We start from the raw sequence: 14172 nt of genomic DNA, 5'->3' as shown, positions 1-14172 counted from the left end.
TTGGGGGTTTCAAAAGATCATTGAAGGTTGATAATAAGAGCAGATATTTAGGAAATAGAAGTTTATCTTGCCCAAAAGAGGTTATATCTGATAATCTCTTATTATGGGCAAGGCTTCTAATTCAAGTTCTAGGTAGTTAAGGGAGGGGCGGAAGTTTCTTTTGAGCCAGCTGCTAAAGTTGTTAGCTCAAAATGACCCGCATACTTCAGAGGCACATCTTGGGGTGACTTGTTCTGAACCCACACACACTTAATATGTGTAATTATTTATTTTTTGGTATTATTACCATTTTGATTCTTTGCCTTTTGGGTTTCAAAGCTCTCATTATTTCAGCTAACTTATCTTGGCTTCTTGTAAATGATTTCAGTTCTAGGATAAGTAAGGATAGCTTCTAGAAAGTTATATTATTATCTAGGATTAACATAACATTTATTTTTTTTCACTCTTTAGAAGCATAAATGAGGAGTAGGGTCAGTTAAATTGACAACAAACAAACAAACAAACAAAAAACTGCAATATGAGTTCTCAAGTCCAAGCCCATGTTTATTCTTCTGGATAGTTTCTTTTCCTCTAAGTAGTTATTAAACCTTAAAGACATCAAAGGAACAGAATCAGCTCTTCCTCTATCCATTTTCCCCAAGAAACATGTTCTAGACAGGGGAGGGGAAAAAAATAAAGGTATAATAAGCCAAACTGATGACTGAAGTTATCATTATCCCTAGCACTAATGTCAGAGAACTAAATCCTTCTTTGAAGAATGAAATAATTTGAGGAACTAAAAATGAAAGCATTTACAGATGATTTTAATTTCCTATCTATTTTCAAATTCTTGTGCTATTTTCTATGTATTTCCTCTCCTAGTGTCAATTTTATTTCTTCTCTTAAAATGATTTGGTTGGTAAGCCTAATCTCTAACACTGCCATCCTCATGCCCCCCTCAACCCTCCCATAAAATACTCATTTGAAAAATTGCCCATCACTTTCCCGCCAACCTACAAAGGGAGTCTTCTAGTCTTCCTGGCCTCTGCCAGGCTTCTCTCCTTTTGCATGCTTTCCTTTCCTATAGGTTGCACAAGTACCTGAGGTATCTAAACAGTGCTACTGTACACCTGCTTCCTAGGTTAAGCTCCGGCGTACTTTGGATAAAGCCTCAGGACTGATCTGAACAACTTCTCTCTCTACCTGACTTTTGGCTTTCTCTCTTGGTCAAAATTAAAACCTGAAGTGGAGTGACCCAAGTCATAAACTGTCTACAGCGTGACATATGGAGCATGCTCAGTCCTCCGTGAGTCGCTGGGCGGCAGTTTGTCCCACCTGCCGCTGCTGGCGGGGCTCCTGCGAAGCCGAGGGCGCTGGCCCGAGTCCTCCTCCACCACTCCCTCCCCACCCCGCCACCCCTCCACCCCCACCCCACCCCTACCCCCACCCCACCCCCACCCCGCCAAGCGAGTGGCGCGCGCTCCAGGGCACCCACAACGCTCTCTGCAGCCGCGCCTCCTCTCCCTGGGGCCTCCTCCTCCTCCACAAGCGGGTGAGGACACGTCAGGGGACATAAATAAATAAATAACTCCATTCACCACCCAGTGACAGCGAGGCGAATCGGCTGCAGCTAGGGGTGAACGGAGAGCTGCAGCGCCCACCCTGTGCCGGAGACCAGGTAAAGTACACCCCGGGAGGCCGGGAGGAGGAGGCGAGGAGGAGGCGCCGGCGGAGAGGAAGGCGACGTGCGAGCGTCTGCTACCGGGCTGCCTCGGGAACCGCACGCCAGTGTAAAAATTAATGGCCCGCCTGTGACAGACGCGCCAACGCAGTTTGCCAGCGAGCCCTTATATAGACAAAAAACCCCAAAGCTGCCTCTGGAGGAGAGCTCGCGTCATCCTGCGCGCGGAGAATGGCACTGGAGCCGCGGGGGTGCAGCTGGGCTCGGGGCACGCGCGCGTCGGTGAGGGAGGACGTGGGGTCCCGGGCCAGGAGCCTCCCGCACGCTCGTGTGCTTTCGGCCAGGAAGTGCCCAACTTCTGGGTTTTTGCAAGGAGACTCTTCTGATTCTTCCTCCTCTCCTTGCCCATGAGTCTCCCAGGGCTGGTTCCTGCCCTGCGTGCTCCCGGTGCTCTTCTCACCAGCATCCCGCCCCGGGCCAGCAAACACCCCGGGATGGCCTGGCTGCAGCACGAGGTGGGACTGGGGGTTGTAAGAGTGTGTGTGTGTGTAGGGAATGTCTTCTCTCTTCGCAGATGATCGGCTGGTAGAGCTTGAGAGGAGGGGACCAAGTACCAGGGAGGTCGTTTTCCTTCTTTTTCGGTCCCCAGGTAGCATGGCGGGGTTGGAGGCGGATGGAAAGGTGTGTGCGGCCAAAGCCTGCGCCCCAGCACAGGGGAACGAGACTTGACTGAGGGCCTGCGCCCCATGCTCTCACTGGGTTTCCTGGGCCGCTGCGCCACGCCGGGGGCGCCAGGCCAGGCCAGGTAGCGCGGGAAGCGGGAGAGGCGGATCAAGTGCGAACTGCCTCCTCCTGGCTGATGCTGCTAGGCAGCTGCTCTCTCCACCCCCTTTTTCTCCCTTACTTCCGCGAAGGGGATTGCAGACTAACCTGGCAAGGGCAGTCATGACCAAGGCCGCTTTCCCGGTACGTCTGGCAAGGGCATTTTGTGGTCTATGCCAGGGATATTAAAATTACATATAGACACACACACCCATGCGAGAGAAAATGTAGAGCAATCCTCTACAAGTGTCTCTGCCTCCACTTCCTGAGTGGTACTGAGGAGGAAACTGGTAGTACCGAGTGTGCTGGATTGAGTGTGGGCAGGCTGGTGGTAGTAGGGAAACGAATATTTCATGTCCTCCCTTACCAGGTCTAGTAAGAGACCCGTCAGAGGGCAATCGCGGGCAATGATGAGGGTGATGTGAAAAAGATTGGGCAGGAGAAAGCAGTGGGCACTAGATGCCTTTTCCTGGCACCCTGTGCTTTATGGCTACACCCAAACTGAGAGCTCAAGAGGGTTGCAGACCTACAGCAGACACATTAGCTTGAATGTGCTGTGTCATTGGAACCACGGATTCTAAGTGTGCCTTTGGGGGAATGCAGCTGAAAAATCTGAGCTGGGTGGTGGCTGCAGAGAGAGCAGATGAGGCTTGAGCAAGGTGACTCTTATTTAACCCTGGTGAAGCAATCCTAGCTCCACTTTCTGCTTCTGAGTACATTGCATTTAAAACAATCTAAGTGAGCAGACAATTGAATGATCTCAGTGAAAGGGAAAGATTATTACCTTAGGCAACTCAGTGTCTTGTATAACAACTCATAAAGTCAAAAACTGTTTTTTGTTTTCCTGCAAAATTCACATCAACAGTTTGCAATTAGGTACTGCTTTTTTCTTTCAGGGAGTGCTTTTCATAATGGTAAGTGATCTGAAATTTTAACACCCTCTTTCCCAATGTCCAGTTAGTGCATCTTCCTATAAATGCTGTTTACTTCTAGACAAGCATTTACTCACTTATAATATCTGGCTTCTCTTTTTGTCCTTGGCCTTGAGCCTAACTGGAAGGAAGGAGGGCAAAGTGACCTAAAGAAATATCCTTTACCCAGAGTCATATTTTTGGTTCATGAATATGAAATAAAAGAAGTACCCTACATTTGCTTTTAATTCTGTATTCATTCACCCAGCATTTTTTTGAGATAGTCACATGGAAAAGGATAATTCACTTTAGAGATTTCAGGCTCAGTTCTGTACTTTTGTAAGATTACTTATTTTACAATCTCATCATCAGCTTTTCTTATCCATAAAATGGGATCGGCGGTACCTACCATGAAGTGCTGTTGTGACAAATAAAGTATATGAAAAACACCTAAAACAGAGACTAGCTATGTTCAAACTCCTAAAACCATTCCAGACACTGCACAGTGGTTATCAAGATGAATGAACTTGGAATTCTGCTTTCAGAAAATTCACATCTAGTCATCAGATTATCTGCTTTCTACCCTATTTGCCTTCAATTTCCTTCTCAATGGAACAGACATATATTCAAAATAGCTTGAAAGGGGTTTAACAGTCTAATAAATGTTTGTAAGATATGCTAAAAGGCAAATTTGAGAAGGGGATCTTGTGTTAGAAACCTGTGTGTTCTGCCCCATTCCTTTGCCCATCGAGAATGACCCTGTATGAACAGATATGGAGGATTTTCTTCTTGTTAGAAGGGGGGACACTCCTTCCCTGAAGATTATCTTTGCTAATGAATTGATTTCTACTTTTTGAGGAAGAGACTGAGCTGCAATATCTTCCAGACTTTGGACAGACTAATCTACTCACTCTGAGAAGCCCAAGCAGAGTATCACTATAATAATGTCTCTATGATGCTCACCATGTTTCAGGCACAGTGCTACCACTTGCTGTATATTAACTCCTTTTATCTCTTTAAAAACATTATGAGGTCGGTCTGTCAATATCCGTATTTACGGAATAGGAATATAGGCACGGAAAGTAAAGTAACTTGCTCAAATAGCACAGCCAGTAAGTGACCGAGTTGGGGCAAGCACTCAGGCAGTCTGGCTTTACCCACTAGGTCGTTCAGCTTCTGCCTCACATGAAGCTCAGTGAGAGTGGGGACTTTATCATGTTTCCCATTCCCAGTGCAGTGCCTTGCATGGAATAATTCTGAACTGATTATAGAATAAGCGAAGGAAGAAGGGAGGGAAGGAAACAGAAGTGGAGGGAAGGCGAAGAAAGGAAAAGCGAGCCTCCTTCCCTGCCTACTGCTCTTAATCTGTCGGGAAATCCCACTGGGACTTGGCCCTGGGGGCAGGACAGTTGGCCTGCATTTAGTCATTTAGTCATCAAGTGCGAGTTAGAAAAGCATTCTTTCTTTGGACTGACAAATTAGCCAAAGGTGCCTATACCCCATAAAGATAAAAAAGAAACCTCAACATGGACCAAGGAGGGGGGGAAGGGGGACATGTTATCGTCAGAAGTTTTGGGGTTCAAATTTTAGTTAAGCCACTGGCAGAGTTTGTTTCATGCCACATGGGGTAATACTTGTATGGTTTTTGTGAAAACCGAAGAAGATAACAAATGTGTCTTCCATTCTACCTGACAAATAGAATGGCACGCAACAATGCTAATTATGTTTTTTTACACCCTTCATTCCCCTTCTTCCCCACAATCCATCTCACAGAAAATATCCACTCCAGGCTCCCTTATTTTAAAGTAATCTCTGTTCATTTGAACTGTCTTGTAACTTGATCTGGACTTCTCTTAGGCCAGTTATTATATTTTACCTGAATTAGAATTATTTGGGTAATTATTCCCTCTTCCTTCTCTATATGGTTCTTGGGAGTAGAGACCACATGTGATTCATCTGGGAACTCCAGTGGGACACAGGTCCTAGGTCAGGACAGGGCAGAGAGCTCTGAAATCTGGCCTGCGTGGGTTCTGGTCTTGGCTTTGCCAGTTACTAGCTTGGGCACATCGCTAAATCTCTCTAAATCTTGGTTTCTTCATGTGTAAAAACCCTCTCTAAATCTGAGTTTGAGTTTCTTCATGTATAAAAAAGAGGATCATAATCAATTTCATGCGCTGGTTGTAAAGATTAAATGAGATGATACCTGTGCAACACTTGGCACTGTGCCAAGCACATGCATGGGCATGACTCAGTACATGGTAGCCAATGCTGGATGTTAAATATTTGGCCTTAAGCCTGTTAGGTTGTTTTAAGGATCACTGGTTTATTCCTTTTAACTGATTTTGGGAACCCTTTGAAATGCCAACTTTCCCCATTAGATGTTGAAACAGTGCTGGGTTGCATAATAAACCGTTAAGTGGACTCCTTGTCTGAGAAGCTATCTGGGTTGGTCACAGGCTTTCTCAACATTTTTGGGATGAAAGCAGTTAGGAAATGTGTTAGAAAACAACTGCACACTATCTCTCAGTAAGTAATATAACTTTTTTTTTTCTTTTAATTTTTAGAGAACCCTTTGTTTCCTCCATTGGTCCCTTAAATGGTGAGCCCACATGCCTAGTCTACTTGTACCTTACAATCATAATATGAGAGAGTAGCCTATTAAGGATCATTGTCTAGAGGAAGAAATAACCTGTACCACACATGTTTGGCAATTAGTAAACAAGAGGGTGTATGTACATTTAAGTATAAACTCATAGATAAGAACACTGGAAAAAAGTCAACCACAAGTTGAACAAATTGAAATCGACTATGATAAAACTAGGACTGAACTAATGGGTGCTGTGGTGCCCCAGAGATGTTTAACATATTCATAAGTATCAATGTTAATAAGTGATGCGTATATTTTTGAAAATGATTTTCCTGTCCTACTACTAAAACTGTCTTGCAAATGTTCTCATTAATATTCATTGAATCATAAATGACTTTAGGAAACTCTTACAGGACATTTGAGTGACAGCAACAAAATGCTGGTGTAAAGATATTTTTGTTAAAAGTTTTGTGCCATCAAGATAGCCCCCCCCTACACACACACAAAAAAAGTCTATGTGGTTCAATTATCTAAACTGGTGATTAATTTTTGGTAATATTTGGCCTTAAAACAGCAATTTTCAATTGAAAATATTTAGTATGAGTGGTGAACACAAGAGCATGCAATTGTTTAGATAAATAAAGATGTATCTAAAATGTTGGTATGTTTTAGAAAGCATTTTATTTCAAACATTGGCTGTTTCCTCACTAATAACACAATGACATGAATTCTTAATTATCTAGATCCCTACTCATATTTTGGTTAGACCCAATATGTGTAATAATTATAATTTACAAAAAGAAGGTGCCCTATTAAATATTTTACTTAAAAACTTATTCCTTTTGGAACTAGATTAGATGGGAATAAACAATAAGACTAAAAGGAATTTGTTTGAAAAGCTTCTAAGCAATAACATATCAATGGTATTTACCTTATTTTAAAATTGGTTCTCTAAAATTTCTGAATCTGAAGTTCTATCAATTCTTCTCAAATATGCAAAAAGTGCATTTAGTGATAAACAGCATCCTGTGACAGTGTTTCTCAACAGGTGACGTCATTGGCATTTTTGTCAGGACACCTTCACCTTCATTGCATGGGAATGCCTCTTTCCTTGCAGGACATTTAGTATCTATGGCCCCTGTCCTCCTTATGCTGATAGCTTTCCCTTAGTCATTGTAATTACCTAAAATACCCCTACATTTAATATAGCCCTTGGAAGACTGGTACTAGCTGTGGTTGAAAACTATTGGTCAATAGGATTAAACTGAGAATGTTTAAGGAAATTATCCTTGAGATCAGAGTATCTTCAAATAAGACATTATTTTGCTCTTCCTTCAAAGGATAAAATAAATAAATAAATAAAGTAATTAATTAAAAAAGAAGAAGAAAATCTCGTGAAAAATACTTAGAGTTGAATGAATAAGGTCTTTCTTGTATATATAAGTATTAACATTTACTAATCATGTTACCATGGACCTCCTAGGCTCCAAATCTGCCTTTGCTTTAAATGGTCAACAGCCTGTGTCACCTGCTGCTTCTTAGACTCCTCTTTTGGCTTCCACGCGCTCTTTGTTCTCTTACTTCTGACTGCTCATTTATAGCTCATTCTTCAGCTCTCCTTTCACCTCCTACTCACTAAATTACATGCTCCTCAGTTTCTGTTTGGAGTTTTCTTTTGCATATATTCTGTTGATTGGTGAAGCTCATCCTCTTTTGGCCTTGGCTTTCACTTCAGTAGGAATAACACCCAAGTCATTATCAGCCTCTCTCTAGGCTGACCTTTCCAAATGCCTGCTGGACATCTCCCCTTTACCATGGGGCCGACACCACCAGCACCCTGTGGTCTCCTTTGAACTTTCCGTCTTCCTTCTTCCTGTTGCCTCCATTGCTTTTATTGGTCTTATTAGTTTATTGCATCTAGTCTTGAAGCTTTTGAGGCCCTTCCTCCCCCCGGTCTTGTGTCTCACAGTCAGTTGCTAAGACCTGACAATTGGTCGAAAATACTTCTTTCACCAGTTTCCTCTTTTTTGATGCTGCCACAATTAGGCACTTTTGACATACTGCCTAGAGTCATGTTGTAGTCTCTTAGCAGATCTTCTCATGTCTAGTCTCTCACTGTACCAGTTAATTCTGTATGTGTCACCAGATACACTAACTGAAGTATATCTCCCTTACCTACACGTAAGTAACACTGTGGTGACTCCCATTACCTAGGTCTGAGGACCAATATTTCAGTCTTTGTTATTTCAAAAAGCTTTTTTAGGGTTATCTCCCATGGGCATCATATTTAAATCAAATTGAACTGTCTCCTGTGCCTCATTCATCTTCATGCCACCATACCGTTCGTCATACTGTTATTTCATCTTAAAATACTCTAACTTCCTGCCATGTCCATGTTTAAATTGAACCTCATCTTCACACTGAGCTTAAACAACACCTTCACATTTCCTCTGAAGCCCCTGGATCTGTAGAGAAGCGTTCCTAAACTTTTTGTAACATTGCATTTATTTTTAATCTGTCTTATTCATGTTAAACATTTTATTATAGTTGTATTTGTATACATCTTTGGTTTCTCCATATACTACACATTTCTGGTTGTCAGCAATCATAATGTATTCATATTTACATATCCTTCAACACTTTGGTGGATTATGGAATTGAAAGCAACTTAGAGGACATCTGTTTCCCCTTTTGTGTATTATTTCTTCGGCATTTTCAATAAACTATCATTTATTGTTTATTTTAAGTATGTACACTGAGACAGCCTGTTCTCTTTAAGCCAGTTAAAATTGTGACTCAATTCTTGTTTCTACCTAGGATCCTTACTCAGCTTTCTGGGGCTACACAAAATAAATCCCTTTTTGGGTTGATCGACAGCCTGTACATATATGGTGACAGCTCACATGTCTTATATTTTCTCTATTAATCTAACACATTCCATTTTTCTACCTGTTCTTTACAGGACCTGATTAAGGTTTTTTTTTAGTGCCACTGTGTTTTTGGAAGCATTTATGTTTAGGAAACTCCAGAAATGTACAGAATGGAAATGATTGTTCATAAATATAAACATCTGAACTCTTGTTCATAACTCAGCTAGCTATCAATATCATCAGATGAAGTCAGACGGTGAGGAATAAAGGTGTATGGAGGGACGTACCTGTAGAAGAACCCACGGTTACCTTATGATTGAACATTTTCTCTCTGTGGCCCTCAGTGTAATGAATGAATAAATAAAAGGAAGCAAGGAAAGAAGGAAAGCTTACTTTAAATTTTGGTTGCAATTAGAAATTAGCCACAAAGTAAAATGATCCACCTTTGTAGATTAAAAGGTAAAACAACAAACATGCTGCGTGTGTATAACAAATGAGTTTATAAATACTGGACCAAAAAAGTGGCTGTTAGGTAAATCTATAGAGACAACATTGGAGTAAAAATAGTTTGCCTTTATTGAACACTTCAATATGCTAGGCATCATTTTACATGTTCATTTTACATATTTTAACTAATTTAATCCTCAGCACTTTATGACCCTCATTTTACAGATGAGGGGATCAGGGCACAGAGGTTTCAGGATCTTGCCCAAGGTTACACGTCAATAGAGGGGTCTGGATTTGAACCTATTCATCACAATATGCATTTTCAATATTAGTAGTTTAAAATATTCACTGCTGTTGTAGATTTTCAGAGATTGCAGAGGAAGGAAGTTTGAGAAGTGTTAAAAAAGACTAGTCAACTATAATGAGTTTCGATCTGTTAAAAATAGAGTCAGCAGAATGATAAGGCTTCCTTACTGTTCGAAGGAAGTATCTGGAACCAAGTATCTAGGAAGCTTAGAAAATAATGACTTCCTCTTACTGCTTGTGAACTCAGGAAAACTGGAGAACTAGTAGGACCTGAAGGAATGAAAAGTTCATGATATCATCCCTCTAGCGCCAGTTGCAAGGTGGTAGAGGTAGAGTGTGCATGGACTCCTGTAGAAGTCCCAGGCTGTGGACACCAGGGGGTACATGAACAGATAGGGTCTGGTGAATTCTCGTGGGTGTGCATATGTCATATCTGCAGTGAAGAGGGATTTTAAATAAAGCCTCTGTCATTTCAAGCCAGAGAATACGATTGTTCTCTAACAACTATTTATTCATTTGCTATGCTCCAGACACCATTTTAGATGTCAGAGAGATGGCTGGGAATAAAACAGGTAAGTTCTTTTTAGTCCCGAGTCACACAAATAATGGAACATATTCTCAAAGCAAGGTTAAGCAATTTATGTCCTTTAGTTAACTTTTTAGATTTCGATTGTCCTCACTCTATAGTCTCTCATTCTGGAGTTGTCTCTTTTCTCTTTCCCTTTTCTCTCCATCTCAGTGTCACATGTTGGATCAGAATCTTTATAGGTAGATAGAATTTGATGGAATTTTGACTTAGCCATGTCTAAGCTCTTTAACCAAAGTCAAGATATGTAAACCTTCAGAGACCCAATTTCCTCATTTTAAAAGATATAAACAATAAAACCTACACCATGGCATTGTTGGAGAGCAAATAAATAATGTAGGTAACCGATAAATGGGAATCAAAATCATTTTGCTTTTTTGTCTACCTCTGTTTTTGGCAGAGCCTCTTTATTCTTGAAGATTTCTCTGCTATGCACAAGTATTTATGAATTATAAGAGTGCTGTTCACAGACTGAGCCAATTAAGAGATTTATAAAACAAGAACAGCGATAACTCATTGACTTTAGAATAATGTAGATTTTCCCAATATTGACAAAACTCTGGTTTTTGGCACATTCAAGCACTGATATTGATGCTGCAAAAATATTTAAGTGCGGAGTTTTTCACTTAGCCTCAAAGTTAGTAATGTCAATTGGGATCCCATCCTACAGATATTTTAAGAGGGGCATTCTTTACTTTCCACTTAGATATTATAGTGCATAGAAGCATAGTTCAAAGCTACCTCAAAGAGAAAGACAACAATCATTCTATGATCATGACTTAGAGATGTTTGTTCATATTAAGACACAAAATGTATGCCAAAATCATTATTGATGCCACTTCCATGCCTCCATGAGAAACCATATATGTATGGTTTCTAGCCCTCATTATTACCATGTAGGAAGGATTATATTCATTATAGAGAGAATAAAGACTCAACAAGGTGAGGCTTCACATTAAAAACCCCCAAAAGTCAATGCTTCAGTAAATGTTTCAATCAAGTAAGATACCAGTGGCAACTAGATCTTACTTCCGTATCTTAAATCAATTTAAATCAGTAAATAACCAGCAAATAATTAAGCATTGCTATATGAAGCACTCTGCATAGAGACCCCAAAAATAATATGTATAAGAGATCTTTCCTGACCCCCTTGAGGAGACTGTAATTTCAGAGATATACTCTGTATGAGGTGTGATCAAAAGATACAATGAATGTTTAAATTAAAAAAAAAAAAAATTATTACAGTAAAAGACACATTGCCATGAATCCCCCTCAAAATGCTCCCACTCACTTCAAACACACTTATTCCATTGTCTTTGCCACTTTCTGAAGCAGTTCTGGAAGTCCTCTTTCATGAATGTCTTTACTTCATCCTCCATCATGACAATGATCTGTGTCACATGTCATTCCTGGGATGTCAATTTCTGTCAAATAAAAACATTACAGTGTGTCCTCATCCACCTTATTCACTGGATCTGGCACTGTCCGACTTCTGGCTCATCCCCAAAGTTAAAATGATTCAGGACATCGAGGCAGCCATGACAGCGCAACTAAAGACTTGAAAGAGGACTTCAAAAACTGCTTCAGAAAGTGGCAAGAACGATGGGATAAGCATGTTTGAAGCAAAGGGGAGTATTTTGAGGGGGATTAATAGCAATGTGTTTTTTGCTGTGATTATTAATTTTTATTTAAACATTCACTGTATTTTTTCATCACATATCACATGTGCTGGTTAAAGGTACAATCCAGAGTAAGATTAAGTGTCAAAATAAATGAAAGAGAGCAGTGATCTTCTATAGCAAAAGTTGACACACTGTAGCCCTTGGGGCATATTCAGCCAGCTGCCTGTGTTTGCAAATAAAAATTTCCTAGAATACAGTCACGTTATTTGTTTCACTATTTTCTGTGGCTGCTCTCCTGCTGCAGGGCAGTTGAGTAGCTGTGACTAAGCCTGCGAAGCGTAAAATGTTTACTATCTGGCACTTGGGAGAAAAATATTTGTTGACCTCTGTTCTAGGATTTCAGAAGAGGGAGACTTTCCTGTGTGATGAGGTAATCAAAGAAGGCTTTAATGAAAGAAGTGGAAATGTTTTGGAGCTAGTTTTTAACGTGAAACAAGGTCATTTTAAGTGCCACAAAACTCAACAGCAAAAACAAACACTTGGATAAATACAAAAGTCTACTGAAGTATAGGAATCATATCATGATACATAATTCATATAATACTATAATCATTTGTTTATGAGTGTACTTTTTGTAAGTATTCATCTAGAGCAGTGATTATTCAACTTAATGAGACATTTGAATCAATGGGTGAACGGTTAAAAAAATAAGGTTTTTGTTTTGCTCAATAACCTGTGATACTAAAGTATAGTCCATGTGGAAAATCACTGATTTAGAATATGTACTCATTTGATAAAATTGATTATTTTCTGTTGAATACAGAATTGTTTTCCCCACGTTGCCTCTACCTTGAAAAAGCACATGCATGCTAGACATACACTAATAATTTTTGCTAATCACTAGGTATAATAAAATAAATACTAACTATTGAGCATACAACTAAGTGCTGGTACTATGCCAAGAGCTCTTTATGCCTTATCTCATTAAAAACTTGGAATAGCTCATGAGATAGATGTTATTATGTCCATTTCACAGAAGAGAACACTAAGGATCAGGTGGAACAAATAATTGACTTAAGACTACAATACTGGTTAATAGCTTCTCTTTATCCAATATGACCAATAAATTGATTCTTTTACAAGGAAACTTTTGAAACTAGGACATAGGTAGGGATGGACTACAAATGTTTCTGAAAGTTTTTATTAAAAATACTGATTTTTTTATTGGACTAGAACTGTATCATTTCTCTCTGCCTCCTTTCTGTTTCCGTCACTTGATGTCCACTGCTCTTTCTTTTCCTTGCCTCTTAACATCCAATTGTTTGTATTGTCTGCTTTTCCACTTCCTTTTTTTGTAGTACCCCTTCCTAATATCCATTTAGGTCCCAGTTACTTATTGCATGATGTCTTCAATATAGCAGTCAAGGGCTTGAATGTATCTTTCCTAAAGGGATGGCATCTTTCAGAGGAAAAACAAAGAAAGCATCAATGTAAGTGAATACCAGTTTCTTTTTCTGAACTTAAAAAACAGCAGGTACTGTAGAAATATTTGCATATCACTAATTAATTTGACAAAATAATATGTAGTTAGGAAAAGGTGAATGATTCAGAAGAAGCCTCGGGGAGTATAAGAAAACCTAAGTCCAACTCCCACGGGCCACATTAGCATCTGTGTGGAAAGTAATCTGGCCACTTGTGCCACAGGGAGAATATTAATTACACACAGTGATGGCCTCCTACAGGAGGATTTACACACTTCAGATCTAAAGGTCATCCAAAATTATTTCCCTTTTTAATCATTAATTTTCTAAGTAATATATGCATTAATTTAAGAGAAAATACTGTAGCGAGGAGACAAGCAAATTTTTATTGTTTCATTTTATTTTATTTTTATCAATAACATACATTTGTGACTATCTTAGTAAGATACTTGGGCCCATTATCTACATTTGTTTCCAATGTTCCCATAAAAGGGCAGAAACACTTCTATAGACCTATTATCAATTAAAACATATATACTTTAAATGCTCAGAAATCTAATTATTACTGTTCATTAGGATACTTCAGTATTTATGCCCCAAATTATTATGCATATTTGGTCTATAACTTTCATTTAAGAATGAATGTTCCACCCAACATTTTTAGTCAATAAGCTATTTTAAATTATTTCACATTTTATTGGGCCTCTTATTTACTAGCTTTTGTCTTGAAGCAATAATACGTAATGCCTTCTCAGCTATACCCTTAGATATTGAGTTGTGGTCTATACAATCTAAATTTTAAAATGTGTTTTTTTGGTATTCTCTTGGTGTCCTAAGGATTGTCAAAAGGATTTACATACTCAGATTTTGGAAATTGGGA

The 14172-nt window shown here is 39.6% G+C and overlaps 1 protein-coding gene across 2 annotated transcripts in view; it reads left to right on the top strand.

Moving 5' to 3' along the window:
* The first annotated feature begins 1277 nt into the window (after positions 1 to 1277).
* SLC16A7 (solute carrier family 16 member 7) overlaps positions 1278 to 14172 on the top strand; it is a 156275-nt gene continuing 143380 nt past the window's right edge. Inside the window, exon 1 of one of the 2 annotated variants that reach the window (XM_019742386.2) lies at positions 1278 to 1657. The gene's annotated coding sequence lies outside the window, so the exon portion shown is untranslated. Of the gene's footprint in view, positions 1658 to 1859; positions 2176 to 14172 lie in introns of those variants that run through there. The other variant, XM_019742388.2, reaches the window with a different exon arrangement.

This window comes from Rhinolophus sinicus, linkage group LG02 (assembly GCF_036562045.2).
Source record: "Rhinolophus sinicus isolate RSC01 linkage group LG02, ASM3656204v1, whole genome shotgun sequence".
Lineage (NCBI taxonomy): Eukaryota > Metazoa > Chordata > Mammalia > Chiroptera > Rhinolophidae > Rhinolophus > Rhinolophus sinicus.
Note: the sequence above shows the minus strand (reverse complement) of the source record. Positions and strands in the feature narration are given on the sequence as shown.